General features: G+C 35.3%; 1 protein-coding gene and 1 long non-coding RNA gene across 2 annotated transcripts in view; one reads left to right on the forward strand and one right to left on the reverse strand.

Annotated features, from left to right (window-relative positions):
• Window positions 1-19934, forward strand: part of LOC115212942 (protein-tyrosine sulfotransferase 1) — a 570511-nt gene that overhangs the window by 160177 nt on the left and 390400 nt on the right. The window lies entirely within an intron of this gene.
• The window catches only part of LOC118764000, an 18867-nt gene continuing 15834 nt past the window's right edge, over window positions 16902-19934 (reverse strand). The window contains exon 3 of the long non-coding RNA XR_004999775.1: window positions 16902-17046. This is a non-coding gene — a long non-coding RNA (uncharacterized LOC118764000). The remainder of the gene's footprint in view (window positions 17047-19934) is intronic.

The following is a 19934-nucleotide window of genomic DNA, read 5'->3' on the forward strand; positions in this document are numbered from 1 at the left end:
ATGAAATCATTTCAAGCCTTTCCAATTTCCCTTATCAAAACAGCTAGAACTTGTGCAACAATTTGACATATAAGTTATTGTCACCTGGAAAGAGGATTTTTTCTTCTCAAGAAAGAGAGCATATTTGATAGAAATTGTTGAAGTACTATGTATTTACTAAGTACTTCAGATGAGTAGCAAATTGTGGCAGATGGTATTCCCTGTACTTGAATCTTGTTCATTTGAGTCACAAAATCAGCCCCCTTTTAAAATGAAGTGAAAAAAATCTGAAAATTTGTCATATTAAACATTCATTTCTTATTCATTTATTGAGAAAAAGTCTGAAAAAGTTACAAACGTTTAAAAACCAAAAAGCTGTCTATTTTTAACCAATAATAAACTTTCGTTGTAGTGAACAGTGTCAACTTTAAGGTTGTACCTGTGTGAGGTTATACCTGTGTAAGGTTGTACCCTGTGTTACTTGTTCATTGTAGGTTTCTAAATAAAGGTAAATACCTTATAAGGTCATGTTTATATTCTTTTCTTTGTTACATTTATGTATTTATCTGTATGTGTTTGGGTAAATTTTTACAAGTGCACCCACATTCGCAGCTATTTGCGATAATGGTGGGTCCTTTATCGCAAATAGCTGTTACGTGGTAGCAGGGCATGTTAGAAATAGCAGCCATATCTTTCCTTTTCTGGGTTCCGGGAAACTTTAAGGTCCCCCATCGCTCTTCCCCCTTTTCCGTAAAAAGTGGCTTGCGGCAGGTTTGGCAGTCAGATGCATATGAAAAATCCAAGGTTTTCCATTTTTACTTCCTGTTCTTACTGACAAACATTCATTACGTCTATTGTGGGTGCACCACCAGCATAAATTCCTATGGACCCCTTTCTTAGTAATATTGTGCCTAGATTTACTACACATTTTTTTTTAGGAATAACACCCTTTACTTCAAAATAATATGCAGCATCCACCTCTGTTTTCAGTATCTCCTTCAGACTAGTACAGTTAAATGACTTGGATGCAGCCAACAAGCAAAATTAAACAAACACAGAAAAACTTTACAAAAGGCAAAAGAATTATAAAAACACAAAAAAAACTTCTAGAAATATATGTAAAATACTACGAAAATTCACAAAAAATACCTAAAATAAAATTCTAATTGATATAAGCACAGGTAGTGTACGTTTTATAAAGTTTTCACAAAAATAACAAAATCGAAACATGTACAGAGAGTCTGTGTGCTGCTGAGAAGATTCAGCACAGCAAAGTAAAATTGGACACTTAAGTTGTCATATGTTGCTATGGTAACTAGCTGTTAATGCCTTGCTGTCTTTTGATTGGTTAAAATTACACAAATTTTCCAACTTTAATTCCAAATAACATCAGATTCTTTAATTTACGAGAGAAAGTAATTGATTGTGTGTAATCAAAATTCCGAACTCCATCCATAGCCCAAATTAGAAAACAATCTAAGCAAAATTAAAGGGGGCTGATTTTGTGACTCAAACTAACTAGATCCAACTTAACATGTAATCTGGTGTATGGCTGTTGTTCAAATGGGTACAAAACCTAAAACAAATGTGTGCATGTGTGTGTGTGGTTGGGCCTTTGATAACCAGGGGTCAATTTAAATTCAATCACAGAAAGGCATTCAAAACGGCAATGCACGCAATCATATACATACAAATATACCCATACATACACACACACAAACACATACCTATCTGCCATTCCCAAAAGCTAGTTTCAGCTAAAATTCTTACCACCATTCTTTATATATTTGCACACAGACACACATATACACACACATTCAGCTTTTCGCTTTTATTCAATGCTTTGTTTTTCTTTTAGTCGTCTGTCATCCTTCATCTGTTTTTAGTTTTTGTTCTTGTTTTGGGGGTTTCACTTTAATGACACCAGTTACACACGGTACCAGGAATTTGCTTGGTGTTTCCAAAGTGGAAAAAGTGTTTTTCAAGTTTCAAAAATTTAAAACAAAAAGGCATGTTTTTTTTAAAAAAAAAAATGACTGTTGCAGAGATGTGAAAATATGACTACTACTCATTAATTTCAAATTAAACTTATCAAATTTGAGGGTCTTCCAGCGCCCCCCCCAAGTCTCTTAAGGCCCCCCCCCCACTCCTAACACCTCTTTGCTCCAATACGCCCTCCCTTGAGCTCCAAATGACCCCCATTGAGAACCTTTGCTCCAAGCCATGCACTAATCACTACTATGTCCAGTTCTTCATTTCTAGAATATTGGCTCTGTAGAGTTTCCTCTTTGCTCATGCCTTTCCTGCAGATGTTCACTTATAAAAGCTTCAGGAGAATCATTAATGGTATCAATCTCCCCAGTCAGTCAGGTGGATGCAAAGTCATGGGCACTGTTCCTTTCTTTAGCCTTAGCAAGTGAAAAAGATTTTATGTTCTGTAATTCTGAAGATATTCATTTATGGGCCCTTCTTTTGTAACCACCATTTTTTTTTTTTATATAATAAGACAAATCTTAATTAGTAAATTCTAATGTGGTTTTTCTCTTTCCTTTACTAAGCACTTTTGCTTGGCACCAGTTTGTTATCCCTATAAACCTAATTCTACCCACCTGAGCTCTAGTTTAAACAATTTGCTACAATATTCAGTTAGCTTTCTCAACCAAATTAGATTTCATTCTTGGTTTCACATTATCTGAAGAACAGCAAATTAGGTGCTTCATCTCTTCTTGTGTTTGCAAAAATTAAATTCACTTGTTGACGTCTCTTTGATAGCAATGCTTTCAGCAACTAGTTACTATGAGTGTTAAAAATGGTACAGAATTCCCATTTAATATTTTTCTATACTCTTTCATGCTGCTCTGTAAATTACTTAACACATCAACCTGCTTCTCACTGATATCATTATTATGATCAACTTTGCTATGACTGTATCATAAGAAATACTCTTCTAGTGTTCATACATCATCATCATCATTTTACTCCCATTTTTCCATTTTTGCATGGATTGTACTGGTCTTCTTCAGCACAGTGACTTACCATTCGTTCATAGTTTTCTAATCTTTTCTGAGATTCAGCTTCATAAGATCAGCTTTCATCATCTCTTCTTGTATATTCTGCAGGCCACTTTTCATTTGGTTTGCTTAGAATTAATTTCTTCACCCGAGTGTTACTCTCCATACATATCACATGTCCATACCAGTTCAGTACTCTCTAGCACTTTACGTCTGATGCCTTTTATACTGTTTTTCTCTCAGCCAATTTCTGCTCTATTATTTCAATGCACTAACGTTATTACATCCCAGCAGAACATACTTGCTTCGTTTCTCCCCAACCTTTGTACATTTTCTGTATTCAGTGCCCATGCTTTGCTATGATATGATGTCATACTTTGTGCACAAACATACAATCAACTCTTCACTTGAAGAGGGAATTTCTTTCTTGTCAACAGATGCAATGTTTCCCTATAGTAATAGCTTGCTTTGCTGGAGAAGTAAGGAGGAGCTGGTCAGTAACTCTCTTTTTTGATGCCTCAACATGGTCACAATTCCATAGGTTGCCTTGTGAAGCTCCATGTCCATCAGTTATCTGACAACACTTATTATCTCCAAGAGGAACCATCACCTGCCATGAAAGATGGAGATGAGTAGAGTATTGTGATCAACTGAATCTGAGCAAGCTTGACTGACTTGATGATGAGTGTATATTACAATATTAGAGTATAGCAGTGTGTGTAGGTGCAGGAATAGCTGTGTGGTTGAACCATCTAGTTTCAGGTTCAGTCCTACTGTGAGGCACCATGGACAAGTGCCTTCTACTATAGCTCCAAGTTGAATAAATAAATCCGTGTAAATAGATTTGGAGGGCAGAAACTGAAAGAAGCTTGTTGTGTATGTATATATGCTTGCATGCGAGTGAGTGTGTGTGTTTCTGTCTCCTTGCCTTAATATTGAAGCAGTGTCATTCATTTCCAGTATCTTGTATAAATATATCTGGCCATGGGGAGATATAACTTTGCTTGGAAGCACTTGAGGGCTAGTAATAAGAAAGGTATCTGACAGTGGAAAATCTGCCTCAGTAAACTCCAGCCATGCATGCATGAAAAACTGGACGTTAAAATAATTGGGACTTGTGGCAATTTACTGTACTTGAGAAGACATGTCAAACTAAGTAAAATCACAGCCATCCATACATACAAACATGTCTTTTATGGCCATGTCCCCCTCCCTCTCTCAGCTGAGACGCCTTTGTCTTGCAGGTGCTGGTGCCATGTAAAATGCGCTCTTGCTAGTCCATGTACAATTCATCCTTGCCAGTGGCACGTAAAAAAACCCAGCACACTCTGTAAAAAGGTTGGTGTTATAAAGGGTGTCCAACTGTAGAAACCATGCCAAAACAGACAAATGAAGCCTCGACAGCTTTCTGGCTGGCCAGCTCCTGTCCAACCCATGCCAGCATGATGATGATACATACACAAGTAAGATCATAAATGCAAAACAAGGCAGAAGAAATAGTACTTGAATCCCAAAGGTAGAGTAATATGATTTTTATTAAAGCTGAAAAGATCTTCACAAACTGTTATTCATAGCTTCACATTACCAATTGTTGGACAGGTGTATTCATACAGTATGATTCTAAAAATCATGTAAATATATGTATATATATATATATATATTATATATATATATATGAATAAAATACAAAATGGGACAAGAACGCAAAACATCCGGACAACTAGGGGTTATAAAAAGGGACAACAAAACATCCAGATAGACAAATTCAGCCAGATGAATTTAATTCGTCCCCAGTCGAAAGATGCCTGTTGTTATGTCCTGTTATTATTATCGTTATTTTTATTATATCTTTGTATTTATATTCGTGTAACATCATCTGTTTTTCCATTCTTGTTTTCGTATACATTCAATGCTTTTTTTCTAAAGAATCTAATGCTCTTAGCTTAGTTTTTCCTTGGGGCTGGCCAGATTGGAGCAATCTCAAGATTAATCAGCTGAAATTGCGAGAATGATCCGGTTTTTGACTGAAGATAAAAACTTCGAATGACCCGTCCTTGTTTTTTTTGTATCGTCTATATGAATGTTTTGTTTTCCCTTTTTGTATTGTTTATATGAATGTTTTGTTTTCCCTTTTTCTATTGTCTATATGAATGTTTTGTTTTCCCTTTTTGTATTGTCTATATGAATGTTTTGTTTTCCCTTTTTGTATCACCTAGTTGACCGGATGTTTTGCGTTCTTGTCCCATTTTGTATTTTATTTTATATATCTATATAGTGGTGTACGTACACTTTATTTTCTCTCTCTCTCTCTCTCTATATATATATATATATATATATATGTATATATATATATATATATATATATATATATATATATATATATATAGCAACGAGTACAGTGAAGAATTCCGGGTAGAGGTTGGGGTCCACCAAGGTTCAGTCCTCAGCCCCCTCCTATTTATCATAGTCCTCCAGGCAATAACGGAAGAATTTAAGACAGGATGCCCCTGGAGCTCCTCTATGCTGATGACCTTGCTCTAATTGCTGAGTCACTATCAGAACTGGAGGAGAAGTTTCAGGTGTGGAAACAAGGATTAGAATCGAAGGGCCTTAGAATCAACCTAGCCAAAACCAAAGTCCTAATAAGTAGGAGGGTGGACCAACCACAAACGACTTCAGGTAGATGGCCCTGCTCGATCTGTAAAAAAGGTGTAGGTAGAAACTCTATAAGGTGCACCAAGTGTAAGCTATGGACACATAAGAGGTGCAGCAATGTCAAAGGTAGGCTAACTGGGAAGATAGTTTTCGTATGTGGCAGATGCTCAGGAGAAATAAACACTGGAAATGTGCAGAGACCAACTGCTACCACGTTCCAGGGAGACAAACTAGAAGTAGTTGATAGCTTCCGCTACCTAGGAGACCAAGTCAGTAGCGGGGGTGGGTGTGCTGAAAGTGTAACTGCTAGAGTAAGAATAGCCTGGGCAAAGTTTAGAGAGCTCTTACCCCTGCTGGTGACAAAAGGCCTCTCGCTCAGAGTAAAAGGCAGACTTTATGATGCATGTGTACGTACAGCCATGCTACATGGTAGTGAAACATGGGCCGTGACTGCTGAGGATATGCGTAAGCTCGCAAGAAATGAAGCCAGTATGCTCCGATGGATGTGTAATGTCAGAGTTCATAATCGTCAGAGTGTAAGTACCTTGAGAGAAAAGTTGAACCTAAGAAGCGTCAGTTGTGGTGTGCAAGAGAGACGGCTGCGCTGGTATGGTCATATGACGAGAATGGCTGAAGATAGTTGTGTGCAAAAGTGCTACACCCTAGCAGTTGAGGGAACCTGTGGAAGAGGTAGACCCAGGAAAACCTGGGACGAAGTGGTGAAGCACGACCTACGAACTTTAGGTCTCACCAAGGAAATGACTAGAGACCGAGACCTATGGAAGTATGCTGTGCGTGAGAAGACCCGGCAAGACTAGTCAGGCCATAACCCATGGCCCCTACCTGGGACGTAGTCAGTCCACCTGTGCATACCTTCCTTCTTGTGACACTTGTGAAGACCTGTTGAGGCAAGTGAAAATCAAATCAAATCAAACAAAATCAAAATAGATGAACATCAATGGAATTTGTATCTTGTGGTACCAGTGCTGGTGGCACACAAGAATACCATCCGAACGTGGCCGTAGCCAGTGCCGCACCGACTGGCCTCCATGCTGTGGGCACGTAACAAATCACCATCCAATCGTGGCCGATCGCCAGCCTAATCTGGCTCCTGTGTCGGTGGCACATAAATAAAAAAAAAAACACCATCCGAGCGTGGTCGTCTGCTAGCCTTGTCTGGCACCTGTGTCGGTGGCACATAAAAACACCATCCGAGCGTGGTCGTTCGCCAGCCTCGTCTGGCACCTGTGTCGGTGGCACATAAAAACACCATCCAAGCGTGGTCGTTCGCCAGCTTCGTCTGGCACCTGTGTCGGTGGCACATAAAAACACCATCCGAGCGTGGCCGTTCGCCAGCCTCGTCTGGCACCTGTGTCGGTGGCACATAAAATCACCCACTACACTCTCGGAGTGGTTGGCGTTAGGAAGGGCATCCAGCTGTAGAAACACTGCCAGATCTTACTGGCCTGGTGCAGCCTTCGGGTTCCCCAGACCCCAGTTGAACCGTCCAACCCATGCTAGCATGGAAAGCGGACGTTAAATGATGATGATGATGATGATGATGATATATGTGTGTGTGTGTGTGTGTGTGGTATATATGTGTATATAGATATGTGTGTGTGTGTGTGTGTATATATGTGTGTGTGTATATATATATGTGTGTATATATATATATGTGTGTGTGTGTATATATATGTGTGTGTGTGTGTGTGTGTATATATATGTGTGTGTGTGTATATGTGTATATATGTGTGTGTGTGTATATATATGTGTATATATATGTGTGTGTGTGTGTGTGTGTATATATATGTGTATATATATGTGTGTGTGTATATATATGTATATATATATATGTGTGTATATACATGTGTATATATATATGTGTGTGTATATATGTGTGTGTATATATGTGTGTGTATATATGTGTGTGTATATATGTGTGTGTATATATGTGTGTATATATATGTGTGTGTATATATATGTGTGTATATATATATATATGTATGTATGTATGTATATATGTGCGTGTGTATGTGCGTGTGTGTAACTGTTAGAGTATATTGAAATATCAGTGCTTAGCAGTGTATATTGCATTATTAGCAAATAATGTTTCTATTGGTGTACATTAAAATATTAGCATCAACTCTACAGCTAGAAGTAATTTGCATGCAGGAGTTTAAATTAAGAAAATATTAAATATTTTTAATAAACTGTAGAATAACAGAATGTTATCAGTTCTTATTTTAAGCTTGTCTATTTAATGTTTCACTGATTGAGTCCCCAGTGGTGGGTGAGTAGGAAGCAGGAACATTCATGCTTACTGAAATGAAATTTTCTTCAAAAAGAACTAAAACCAGATTATAGGTTAAGCTAATAAAGAAACTACTGCAGTCTATGGTGGTAATTATTTTTATATATTTGTGTAATTATACCATGTGTGTGTTTGTTTACATAAAATCAGTACATTAAGTAATGTTCATACAAGCCTGTCTGTTTGTCGTTTATATTGATTCAAATAACAATTAAGATAAATGTAAACATGTTATCTCACTAAAAAATATGATAATAATAAATGAATAAATGAATAATAAAATAAAATAAATATATAAATATAAAATTGGAAAAAAAAGCAAATTTGTCTAGCCTTACGATATGGTACTGAGGAAATGCTATAGTTTAGCATTGACATATAACTGTTGTCTTTATTCTTTTACCTGTTTCATTCCTGTGACAAATTCTTTTGATGCTATATTAATCTTTTTTAAAAAGTGTCCCAAAAAAGTAATCATAAAACCAAAGTAAATCTAATTAAATTACTAGTCTTGTTGTTGTTGTTGATGTTGTTATGTGTCATGATTCTTTCTCTATATGACTGTTCTTCTGATTGAGAGAGTTGACAATAAACTAAGGTTTCATTCTATTACTTGTTTACAGTTATAACATCTACTGTTTGGAAGTGGAGAAGAGAATTGGTTTATCTTGTTAATATCAATACTGTAGCTTAGTGAAACAAAAATCTATTCTTTCAATGTCTTTGATGGATTTTGTATAAATGTCACTTTAGCATAATCTGCAAGATAACGGTTTTTATGCCATCAAAGCAATTTCATTCACAACTTTTACCCTATTTCATGCTTTTTTGATAAAATTTTCAGGTTTCATTATGTTATCTCTTGTAGATTGTTACATCAGTAAACTCTGATTAGTAACAAATTCCTAATTGTCAAAAATCTCAAAGATAGCTGTCCATAAAAGATACTGTAAATTTTTATTCTGATCATTAATTACTTGCAAGACTCAAGAGACTTCCATGGTTTTTTAATGTTTATATTTCTAGCTTGTTGCACAAATTCAGAGACAGTTTATAAGATCTTTGTAATATTGTTACAAGTTTCACTTGTGACTTTGTGTTCCATAGGCGTAGGAGTGGCTGTGTGGTAAGTAGCTTGCTTACCGACCACATGGGTCCGGGTTCAGTCCAACTGCCTGGCACCTTGGGCAAGTGTCTTCTACTATAGCCTTGTGGGTGGATTTGGTAGATGGAAACTGAAAGAAGCCTATCATATATATGTGTATATATATATATATATATATCATCATTTAACGTCCGCTTTCCATGCTAGCATGGGTTGGACGATTTTGACTGAGGGCTGGCGAACCAGATGGCTGCACCAGGCTTCAGTCTTGATTTGGCAGAGTTTCTACAGCTGGATGCCCTTCCTAACGCCAACCGAGAGTGTAGTGGGTGCTTTTACGTGCCACCGGCACGGGGGCCAGGCAGGCGGGACTGGCAACGACCTCGCTCGTGCCAGAAGGCGACGCTGTTAACGATCATGTTCGAATGGTGCCCTTCATGCCCGAATGGTGCCCTTTAAGTGCCACTGGCACGAAAGTCGGTTAGCCGCTGTCAGTAATCACGCTCGTATGGTGCTCTTTGCACCCTGCTAGCATGGACGCCAGTCATCAAATTTGATTTTGCTTTTGATTGGTTGATTGATATATATATATGTGTATATATATACAGATATGTATATATATACAGATATATATATATATATATATATATATGTGTGTGTGTGTGTGTATGTATGTATATGTTTGTATGTCCGTATTTGTCCCCCCAACATCGCTTCACAACCGATGCTGGTGTGTTTATGTCCCCGTAACTTAGCGGCTTGGGAAAAGAGACTAATAGAATAAGTACTAGGTTTACAAAGAATAAGTCCTGAGGTCGATTTGCTCGACTAAAGGTGGTGCTTCTGCATGGCCACAGTCAAATGACTGAAACAAGTAAAATTGCTTTTCTCACATTTTGTTACAAGCATAAAGTCATTAAAAGTCTAACTCAAATCTGTTTCATTACATTAAAGATTTTGTTTGTACTTTAAATTCTGTTCCATAGTTATGGTTCTTTGCAGCATAACACAGGAACATTGGTTGTCACAAACAGAAGTATATTATAAATTTTTAAATGAATATTCATTTTCAAAAGATATTGCTATTCAATAAACACTGTTAAGGAAGTCAGTGAAAAGTTAATAGGATTTGTAGCAGCGGGAAAATGAGAAATTGGATCATTTTTGCCATTCCTAAGGGAATGCAATCACTTAATTAATTAGAAATAGCAGCCAATTCTTCAAATCACATCTACTCACTTAAAATACAGAAAGGATACATTCAATAACGTAGTCATAGATACCCTTAAAAGTACTTCTTAAATTAGATTCCAATGAACATCAGGACTTCATGACGAAAAAAGTGGGGTTCTGTGAATTTTTATTCCATTTTATGTCTTATTTAACTGTAAGATGGTAGGAATTATCCATAAAATATAGGCAGAGGGGTTGTATGAACAGTCTGAAAATCATATGATGGATTTCACATTAAAACAAGTTTGGGAGCTTTGGGCGCTTTGGTAACGAAAGGGTTAAAACAAGTTTGGGAGCTGTTGCACTAAAAACTAAAATGGTCATAACTGGAATACTCTTTGACAAAGTTGCTTGATCAGGATTGACCTGAAGGTACAACAACAACAACAATAAAAGCAATGTAAGTCTTAATGATTTTACTTGCCCAGAATTTAATACTGATCCCAGAACTGACCATAAAAAGCAATTTTGAATTGAAAAAAAAATCTCTTCCCAAAGTTACAAGCTAACTTGTGAAACAAATCAAAAAAATATTATTCTGAATCCACTTTTTCATTTTTTTTTTTATATCTTTATTTCTAATTAAATTTTTTCTAATGTTTACCAGCATCAGTTTCAGAATTAATTTCTGTTTAACTGATCCAAAATTATTGGCATTCCTTTTCTCAAGGATTCACTATTGTGAGAAAAATTACAAATAGAAGAAAACAATAGATTTGATGTCTTTTGCTCAAATTATCATGACTTTCTCTTTCTTTCTGTTATTAAAATCTATGTTACCTTACTCCCATATTGAATTTATTCGTGTCTGGTACCATATCTTTTTATTGGTATCTTACATCACATTGTTTTATTAGTGAATGGTATTACATCTTTTATTGGCGTCTGGTATCATCTTTTTATTGGTGGCTGATATTACATCATTTTATAAGTGTCTGTCTGTTACCATTATCTTTTTATTAATGTCTTGATACATCTTTTTATTATTAGATGAGTCCTACATCTTCTTACTATACTTTTACTATTTATTTTTTTTTCTTTTTTGTTTTAATTGTCCTATTTTTCACTTAATGGCTATATTTACCCATATATTTGTTGTTAAATTCTGCCTGGACTGAGTTTTCAGTATTTAAGTAATAAAGTAATATTGAATCAATTTAGCTATCTGGGAGTTACTGTCTTGAGATCAAAGGCACATAAGATAAAGACTTAGATTTTATAGTCACATTAAGAAAAGTAGCTTTATATAAGCAGAGAAAAGGATAAGAGAAAGAAAAATAAGAGTTAATTTTTTACCATGTTTTCACATTTATTTTAAAACCATTTATAACAAGCAGGTAAAATTTTGTTCATTATTTAGAATGAATTTATTATAAATTATTTACTACAAAGGCAGTGAGGTGGCTCAATTGTTAGAGCATTGGACAAAGGGAGCTGCTATGGCTGTGTGGTGAAGAAGTTTCCTTCCTGACTTCATAAATTTGGGTTCAATCTCACTGTGTGACACCCTGGGCAAACATCTTCTACAATAGCCCCAGGCCAACCAATACCTCGTTGTAACTGGATCTAGTAGATAGAAACTGAAAGAAGCTGGTTTTGTGTGTGTGTGTGTGTGTGCACATGTTTATGACTTCATGCAATGGTTGTAAATGAGTGTCACTGTCATACAAGCAGTGTCATTCATTTTCTAATATTCTACAAAAACATGTCTAACCATGGAGACACATTTGATAATATAATTGAAGCTCATTTTCTTGGTAACTCTACTGTAATCAGAAGATGAATAAAACAAACTTCTTAAAAATATAACTTTATAAATAATTTAAAATTAGCTTGGGATTAATCTCCAAAAATTTACCAAGTATTTTTCCTTAAAAGGACATAAAAAGAGAAATTTATTTTCACATTTTTAAATTACCGAATCTGATAGCGTAATTCCCCCAGACAAATGAGGTAATACTTTATTCTATTTCATTATGTATGTTCAAATTATATAACTAAAAAAAAAAAAAAATTTCAACAGTGCTTGTTAGCATTAACATAAAAAAATGGAAATCCTTATAATTTTCAGTGATCATCCTTAAATAATGTTTCTTAGGAAGCTTTCTTTTAAAATTATTAAATAACTACTGATACTGAGAGTAAAACTTTTTTTTAACAAATGTCTGAAAAATAACTTTCATTTGAAAAACATGAATGAATGTAAATTTGAATGCTTTAAGTATTTTCCTATTTGAATTTTTTTCCCTTGCAAATCTCAATATGATTAATCAGATAAATTGTTATGAGAAAGTGAACAAAAAATTATATCAGACTAGCATGAGAGTAGCAGTTTTATAATTTGCATTGTTTTCAGCTGATTGAAAACATTAGTTTAAATACATCTATTGTGTAGAACATAAACAATAAAAATTATTTTATACATGAAGTACAGAAAGAACATGATTCACTACAGGAAATCCCACTCTTGGAATCTGACAGATTCTAAGAAACTTACTTTAAACTTCAAAGGGATTACAAAATATTGTCCCTTTCATTTCTTCTGTTCCTTCAAAATATGTTGTTGTTTTTTTTAATTTTATTTTAAATGCTAGTATTACCTTTTCTTTTCTTTCCCATTTTGTTTCTTTGATGATTCCTTTGAAGTTTTGAAAGCATTTGTTATGTTAGGAAACACAGGTCTTGTGTTTCCAAAGAAATTTATTATGATTGGTATTTTGTTCCTGTTGGGGGTCTGTATAAATAGAAAAACAAAAAAGAAAAGAACGTTCTATTTTCTCTAAGTTATGAAGCATTTGTTAAAAATGTCATTGTTTAGTTTTTCAAGTCTTCTTTATAAATGAAAAATATTTTCTTTCATTTATCAAAAGTAGCATTTAACTCCATAACAGATTTGATTTACTTCAACTGCAAACATTTGTTATATCTTCTGAGTTTTACTAGAACAAAAGAATTTTAGCTGCAAAAGGAGATATTAATTAAGCTAAATAGGCCACTGTAAAATATTGGTGTTCTCTGCCCCTTCATATTCTTTATATTCTTGTTGCCATGGTGATAATTTCAACATTGTAAGCATAAATGTTGAAAGCCATCTTAGCTTATCAACATACTATGAAAACTTCAGTCACATGGAAATTCTGTCAACAACATTTTACTTTAGAATAAAATGTTTTTGATTTCTTTTTACCTATCATCATCATCATCATTTAGCGTCCGTTTTCCATGCTAGCATGGGTTGGACGATTCAACTGGGGTCTGTGAAGCCAGAAGGCTGCATCAGGCCCAGTCTGATCTGGCAGTGTTTCTACAGCTGGATGCCCTTCCTAACGCCAACCACTCCGCGAGTGTAGTGGGTGCTTTTTACGTGCCACCCGCACAGGAGCCAGACGGAGCTGGCAAATGGCCATGAACGGATGGTGCTTTTACGTGCCACCGGCACGGGGGCCAGGTGAGGCTGGCAATGGACACGAACGGATGGTGCTTTTTATGTGTCACCATAAAAAGCACCATATTTTAAAATAAAATGTCTGTGAAGACTAAATTTTAAAATAAGCTTTTTTAAAATAAATTCTATTTTAGTAATATAACTTTATTTTCATAAACTTTTAGAAAAATAATTACTTTATTCCTGTGTACAAGATTTGATTGTGCAAAAATCATTTGATTCCATTGTCAAACAAAATGATATGCAATATTTCTCCCAGTTTATTGTGTTTGGTGTTAACCTCAGTGAGGTTAACTGTCTTTCAGCCCTCCAAAATTGGAGATATATCGAGTACCATTAAAGTTCCAGGTTGTTGATGTAATTGACTAATGCCCTTCCCATAAAAATTTCTGTCCTCATGCCTGAGTTAAAAACACCTTATTTGATATCTTAATTGGCTGAAGACACTGGAAAAAGAAAATTTGACTCCTGTGACCAGGGCTACACCATTTCTTGGGGCAAATCAGTGTACGGGGTTCTATAATGTGTATTTATTCACAGCACCTCACAGCATACATGGATAAGACTTCTCTTAACACCTATTGCCCCTTCCTAGTTCCCTTGGCATTTGCTGCACCCTTACAAGTTCACAATGCTCTTAAGAGCAGAGCTCTACCATTCAGATGAAGAAGCATCATTCTAGTGACTGCATTAATTCCACTACCTCTGATAAATGATGCTAATTAATAATTCTACCTTTTGACACAAGACCAGTAATTTTGAGGGGTGGAAGTTAGTCCATTGTATTAGCCCCCAGGGCTTAACTGGTATATACTTTATCAACCCCCGAAAAGATGAAAGGCAAAAAGAACTTGTGCAAATACCACTTTATATGATGCTTAAATGAGAATGCTCCTCTCTTATCCTTAATAATAGTTTCTGAGTTACACATAAGGTCAGAAATTTGAGGGAAGGGGAGCAGTTGACTAAATCATTCCCAGTACTTGACTGGTACTTTGTTTTAGCAACCCTGAAAGAAGTTAGAACAAATATAAGTTATTTTGTTCTACACTCTAGCACTTCCACTAGTCCTGGTATCAAACCTTGATAGATGGTGGTAAAAATTGTGGAAGGGTCTAGTTGATTTAATCAACTTTACTATGGAAGGGATTAAACATATATTTGTTAACCAGCAGAAGGCAGCAAGCTGACAGAAGCATTAGCACATCAGGTGAAATACTTAGCAATATTTTGTCCATCCTTATGTTCTGAGTTCAAATTCGACCAAGGTCAACTTTGACTGTCACCCTTTTGGGGTCAATAAAATAAGTACCAGTTGAACACTGGGGTTGATGTAATCGACTTAACTACTTCTAGCTAAGAGTATAAAAACTGCACATCTCTCCTAAGTCATGTCAAGCCAGTTTGGCAGAGTGGGCTCATCAAACCAGCTGAGGCCTTGGCCCTGCAGTGAACTAAATGTAAGTAATCCATTCCAATCCAAAATTCAGTGACATAATTAACTTTTTTTTTTATTTAGCATTTACTAATTAAACCTCTTGACTGCCTTTGATTACAATATAAAGAGGCATAGCTAATTATTGCAGCACTTTTTACTTGGCATTCTACTTAATTAAACCACCCACTATCATTAGTTATTATTACCATTATCATTATTACAAAGAGGCTGGAAATATTTCATGACATACATTTATATATACATGATCCCATATATTTATATACACATACATATTCACACACATTTATTTACACAAGCATATACACTCACCCATATATGTATTCTGTATTTTCTGACCTACAAGTCTCACATAGTATGTAGTGTAAACAAGTAGTGTAAACATTCAAACATCACCATCTTTTCAAATTCTGCAGCATTTCAGATGGAATTTCAGCTTCTCGAAAGTCATTTTGGTGTACACATTGACCTACCTTTCAACTTGCATGCTAGAAAATATGGCATACATAAACAATTAGATTCACACTCATACTATGTTTACAAATATACAAAGTCACATATTTATACATACAAACATACACATTCATTCAATTTCAGTTAAGTTTTTTTTTTTATCAGTGTATATATCATGATGGTGAAAACAATCCCTCATCTTTTGAAATGCAGTGTTAAAGAATGATGCTTCATATTCTTTATACTGAGCATTCAATTGACAGTAGTGTTAAGAAAGAAATTTTTGAGAAGTCTATAAACCATGGAACTATTCTGTCAGTTGTTTAAAAACAACAAATGAGGAGGTTTTGTCATGTAACAGGATTCTGACATTTTACCACTAGTGAATACAATCATAGATGAACCCTCATTAAAAAAAAAAAGGGGGAAAAAATGTACAGAAAGACAACAAAGGAATTGATTGAACAACATGAAGAAATGGGCAGGGAGGAATAGAGGAAAACTTGAGGTTGATTGATGACCAGGAAAAATAGGCAGAGGTGATTGTGTCTCTTGTTGTGTACCTATGGCCTGCCTCGGCTACAAAATTTGATTGATTCAGGAATTACTTTACATGGAATATACAATTTCTTGAAAGTTCATCTATCATTATCATATGTGTTTTCTAGCACTATTACTGTCCAAAATACAATTTTTCATGTAATCCCCATCAGTGTCTTGGCAATAATGTTTGTCATTATTACTATCAACATAGTTATTTGCCCTTTTCATACTAACCCACCTGAGATTGCCCCTGGTCCTATGATGTAAAATTCTCGTGTTTGAAGTGGTCTTAGTTAAAAGCCTTTAATCAATATTCAATTTTAATTTATGTTCCAAACACCAACTTAATAATGACTAAATTATTTTACTAAATTTTTTGTTATTTTCAAAATTAGCAGGAATACATTGCAGGGTATTTCAACAGAAATCTGATAATCAAAGGATTAATAGTAGCAGCAGTAATAACAAGGATATTAATTATATTTACTTATTGTATTTGTTTTGCAGTGAAGGCACATGGCTCAGTGGTTAGAGCATCGAGCTTATGATCGTGAGGTTGTGAGTTGGATTCCAGGACCGGGCAGCGTGTTGTGTTCTTGAGTAAGACACTTTATTTCATGTTACTCCAGTTAATTCAGCTGTAGAAATGAGTTGCGATATTCTTGGTGTCAAGCTGTATCAGCCTTTGCCTTTCCCTTGGATAACATCAGTGGCATGGAGAGGGGAGGCTGGTATGCATGGGCGACTGCTGGTCTTCCATAAAAAAACCTTGCCCGGACTTGTGCCTCGGAGGGTAACTTTCTAGGTGCAATCCCATGGTCATTCATGACCGAAGCGGCGGGGTCTCCTCCTCTTCTCATTTGTTTTGGAAGATTCTTGATGTGAAATTGTGCTGAGACAGATTTTGTTGTATCTTGGGGCAGGAAGGGCCATTTTAACATGTGAAAATACAGAGTTTGTGACTATGATAGTATCTGAAGCAGCTGTGGGTTGCAAGTGGCGATGAAAGAACTCCAACAAACCAACTAATTCACGGAGTGGTCAAACAGTTGGCTGAGCAACCAATTAGTTAATCAGTTAATTATATCACTAGTTCTCAAACATTGATAATCAAAATAAAAAGAAGCAAAACATAACCAGTGCATGTGATTTTATTAGCAAACTGGCCCTCCCAAAGTAAAAAAATATCAATTATCAATTATCATTTATCCAGCAATTGCATATTTATATATTTAGATACTGTAATATCTGGTTGTTATGTGATGCTTTTTCAAAAAGACATTCCTTTTTCTTTATTATTATTCACAAAAAAACTGAAAAATATTTCTAGTGCATAGAGATTGAAATATAAACAAAGCATAAATTCAGTCTTAATGCCACAGAAACTGTTTGTAGATTTCCATATTTCTTTCACTTTTGGATTTTAATAGACTTAAGCTTTATCTTTTGTTACATTAGATAAACTATTATGTGTGTGTATGTATGTGTCTATGTATGTATGTGTGTGTGGGAAATAACAAAAATTATTTTATTAAATATTTTGTATTTAGTCTGTGCTCTTTCCATCCCCCCCCCCACATCACAATCTCTATTGAATGAAAGAAATATTATTGAGGAAAACTGTATTGAAAATATGGAATAGGATTAATCAGCTAGGATAAAAGATGAGCAAGTTGATCTACTTAATAAACATAACTGACTGACTTAAAAGTTATCTTTTACCTTGGTGGTAGCTTTATATTGAGTTTTGGAAAACATCTAACTGCTTAAAATGGAGATAAGACTTCCTAGCAGTTAATATGATGAAAGAATATGACTGTAATCTGGTTTAATAACTTCTATGTTTTGTTCTTTGCTTTTAATCAGTGTCATATCTACTTAGGTTTTTACATATTCATGCACCTATGCATATTGGTTTCAAATTTTGGACCAAGGCCAGCAATTCCAGAGAGGAATTAAATTGATTACATCAAACCCCAGTGCTCAACTGCTACTTACCTTATCAAGCCCTAAAGCAGAGGTAGGGAAACTTTTTAGTGCAGTAGGCAAAAATTTCCAAAACAATAGGTCCACAGGCAGATCACAAGTTCTAACTTTTATATCTGTGTAAATCTTGTATATATTTATATATAATTTGATATACATTAATAAAGATAACTTTAACACTTTAAATTAACACATAACATCTTCATTAATGCTGCCACTGAATTTAGGACGTTTATATTACTTATGAGATATTCTATATTTTTCGGCTAAAATGTAGTTGGGTTTCAAGGGAGTGGTACAAATCTAGCAATATGTGTTTTATAGGGAAAACAAAATTGTTGGATGATTTTCTGTTCAAGCCGTAGTGGAAACGCAACCAATGTCACAAAGAGGCAAATGAGTATCGTATAAATTTTATAATTGAGAAATTGACTATATTTTGTACATACGAGTATACCAGCCTGTGGGCACAATAAAATGGTTTCACGGGCACAGTTGTGCCTGCGAGCGAGGGTTCCCCACCCTTGCCCTAAACGATGAAAGGCAATGTTGACCTCAGTGGAATATTAACTCAGAATGTGCAGCCAGATGAAATGCTGCTAAGCATTTTGCCTGGTGCTAATGATTCTACCAGCTCACCGCCCTATCCACTTCAAATTTTGGCACAAGGCCAGCAACTTTGGAGCTAGAGGTCAACCTCATTGGAATATTAAGTCAGAAGATACTACTGGATAAAATGCCACTAAGCATTTTGCCCAATGTGCTAATGGTTCTGCCAGCTCGCTGCCTTTATGCTCAAATACGTATGTTTCAAATTTTGTTGCAAGTCCAGGGGTGGGGCTAAGTTGATTACATTGACCCCAATCCTCAGCTAGCACTTATTTTATTGATCCTGAAAAGATGAAAGGCAAAGTTGACCTTCGCAGAATTTGAACTCAAGATGTAAGAATGAATGAAATGCCACTAAGCAGTTTGTCTAGTGTGCTAACAGTTCTGCCAGCTTGTCACCTTTATGCTTATATACATATTGATGAAGGTTTCTAATATATTGATAGTTATGGGACCATCTTTTGAGTAACAGTGTCTAAGATCTTAGATTTGCCATGAGCTGACATCATTAGGCTAGCATTTATCAGTACTCTCCACTGAGGTTGCAATCAATACTCCCCTTTGAATGGGCACCAGTTCATCACTTGCTTGTTGCTGGTACTCATTATCTGTTAGGCTGATTGAAGCAGTGTGAAACAAAGTGTTTTGCTCCAGAGCACAGTGTATCCTCCAGTCTGGGTATTGAAACCATGACCTTACAGTCACAATTCCGACACCCCAACCACCAGGCCATGTGCCTTCATGAATAGTAGTGCAGCCTAGTTAAATATAACTGCTCTTACCATTTGTTTTTACTGTTTTGTTCTTACTGTGTTGTTTTTGTTACCACTTTAACTCTCCACAAAAAATCCCCAATTTTATTTAATTTGATTTGCGGGAAGGACTGTTTTAACGAAGTCACATCTTGTCCCTACCTTCAAAACATGGGACAACTGTTGAAGGGAATGTTCTTTATGTTGCCTGTCTCATTTCTCTATTTGTTTCTTTCATTATTCAAAAAGAAGTTTGTTTTCTGTTTTCTATGTTCTCGTTTCTCATTTTGTTTACATTTTTTTGATGTCCTATATCCATATATGTATGTATATATACATATATATGTATGTATATATACATATATATGTATGTATATATACATATATATGTATGTA

This window comes from Octopus sinensis, linkage group LG6 (assembly GCF_006345805.1).
Source record: "Octopus sinensis linkage group LG6, ASM634580v1, whole genome shotgun sequence".
NCBI classification, from domain to species: Eukaryota; Metazoa; Mollusca; class Cephalopoda; order Octopoda; family Octopodidae; genus Octopus; species Octopus sinensis.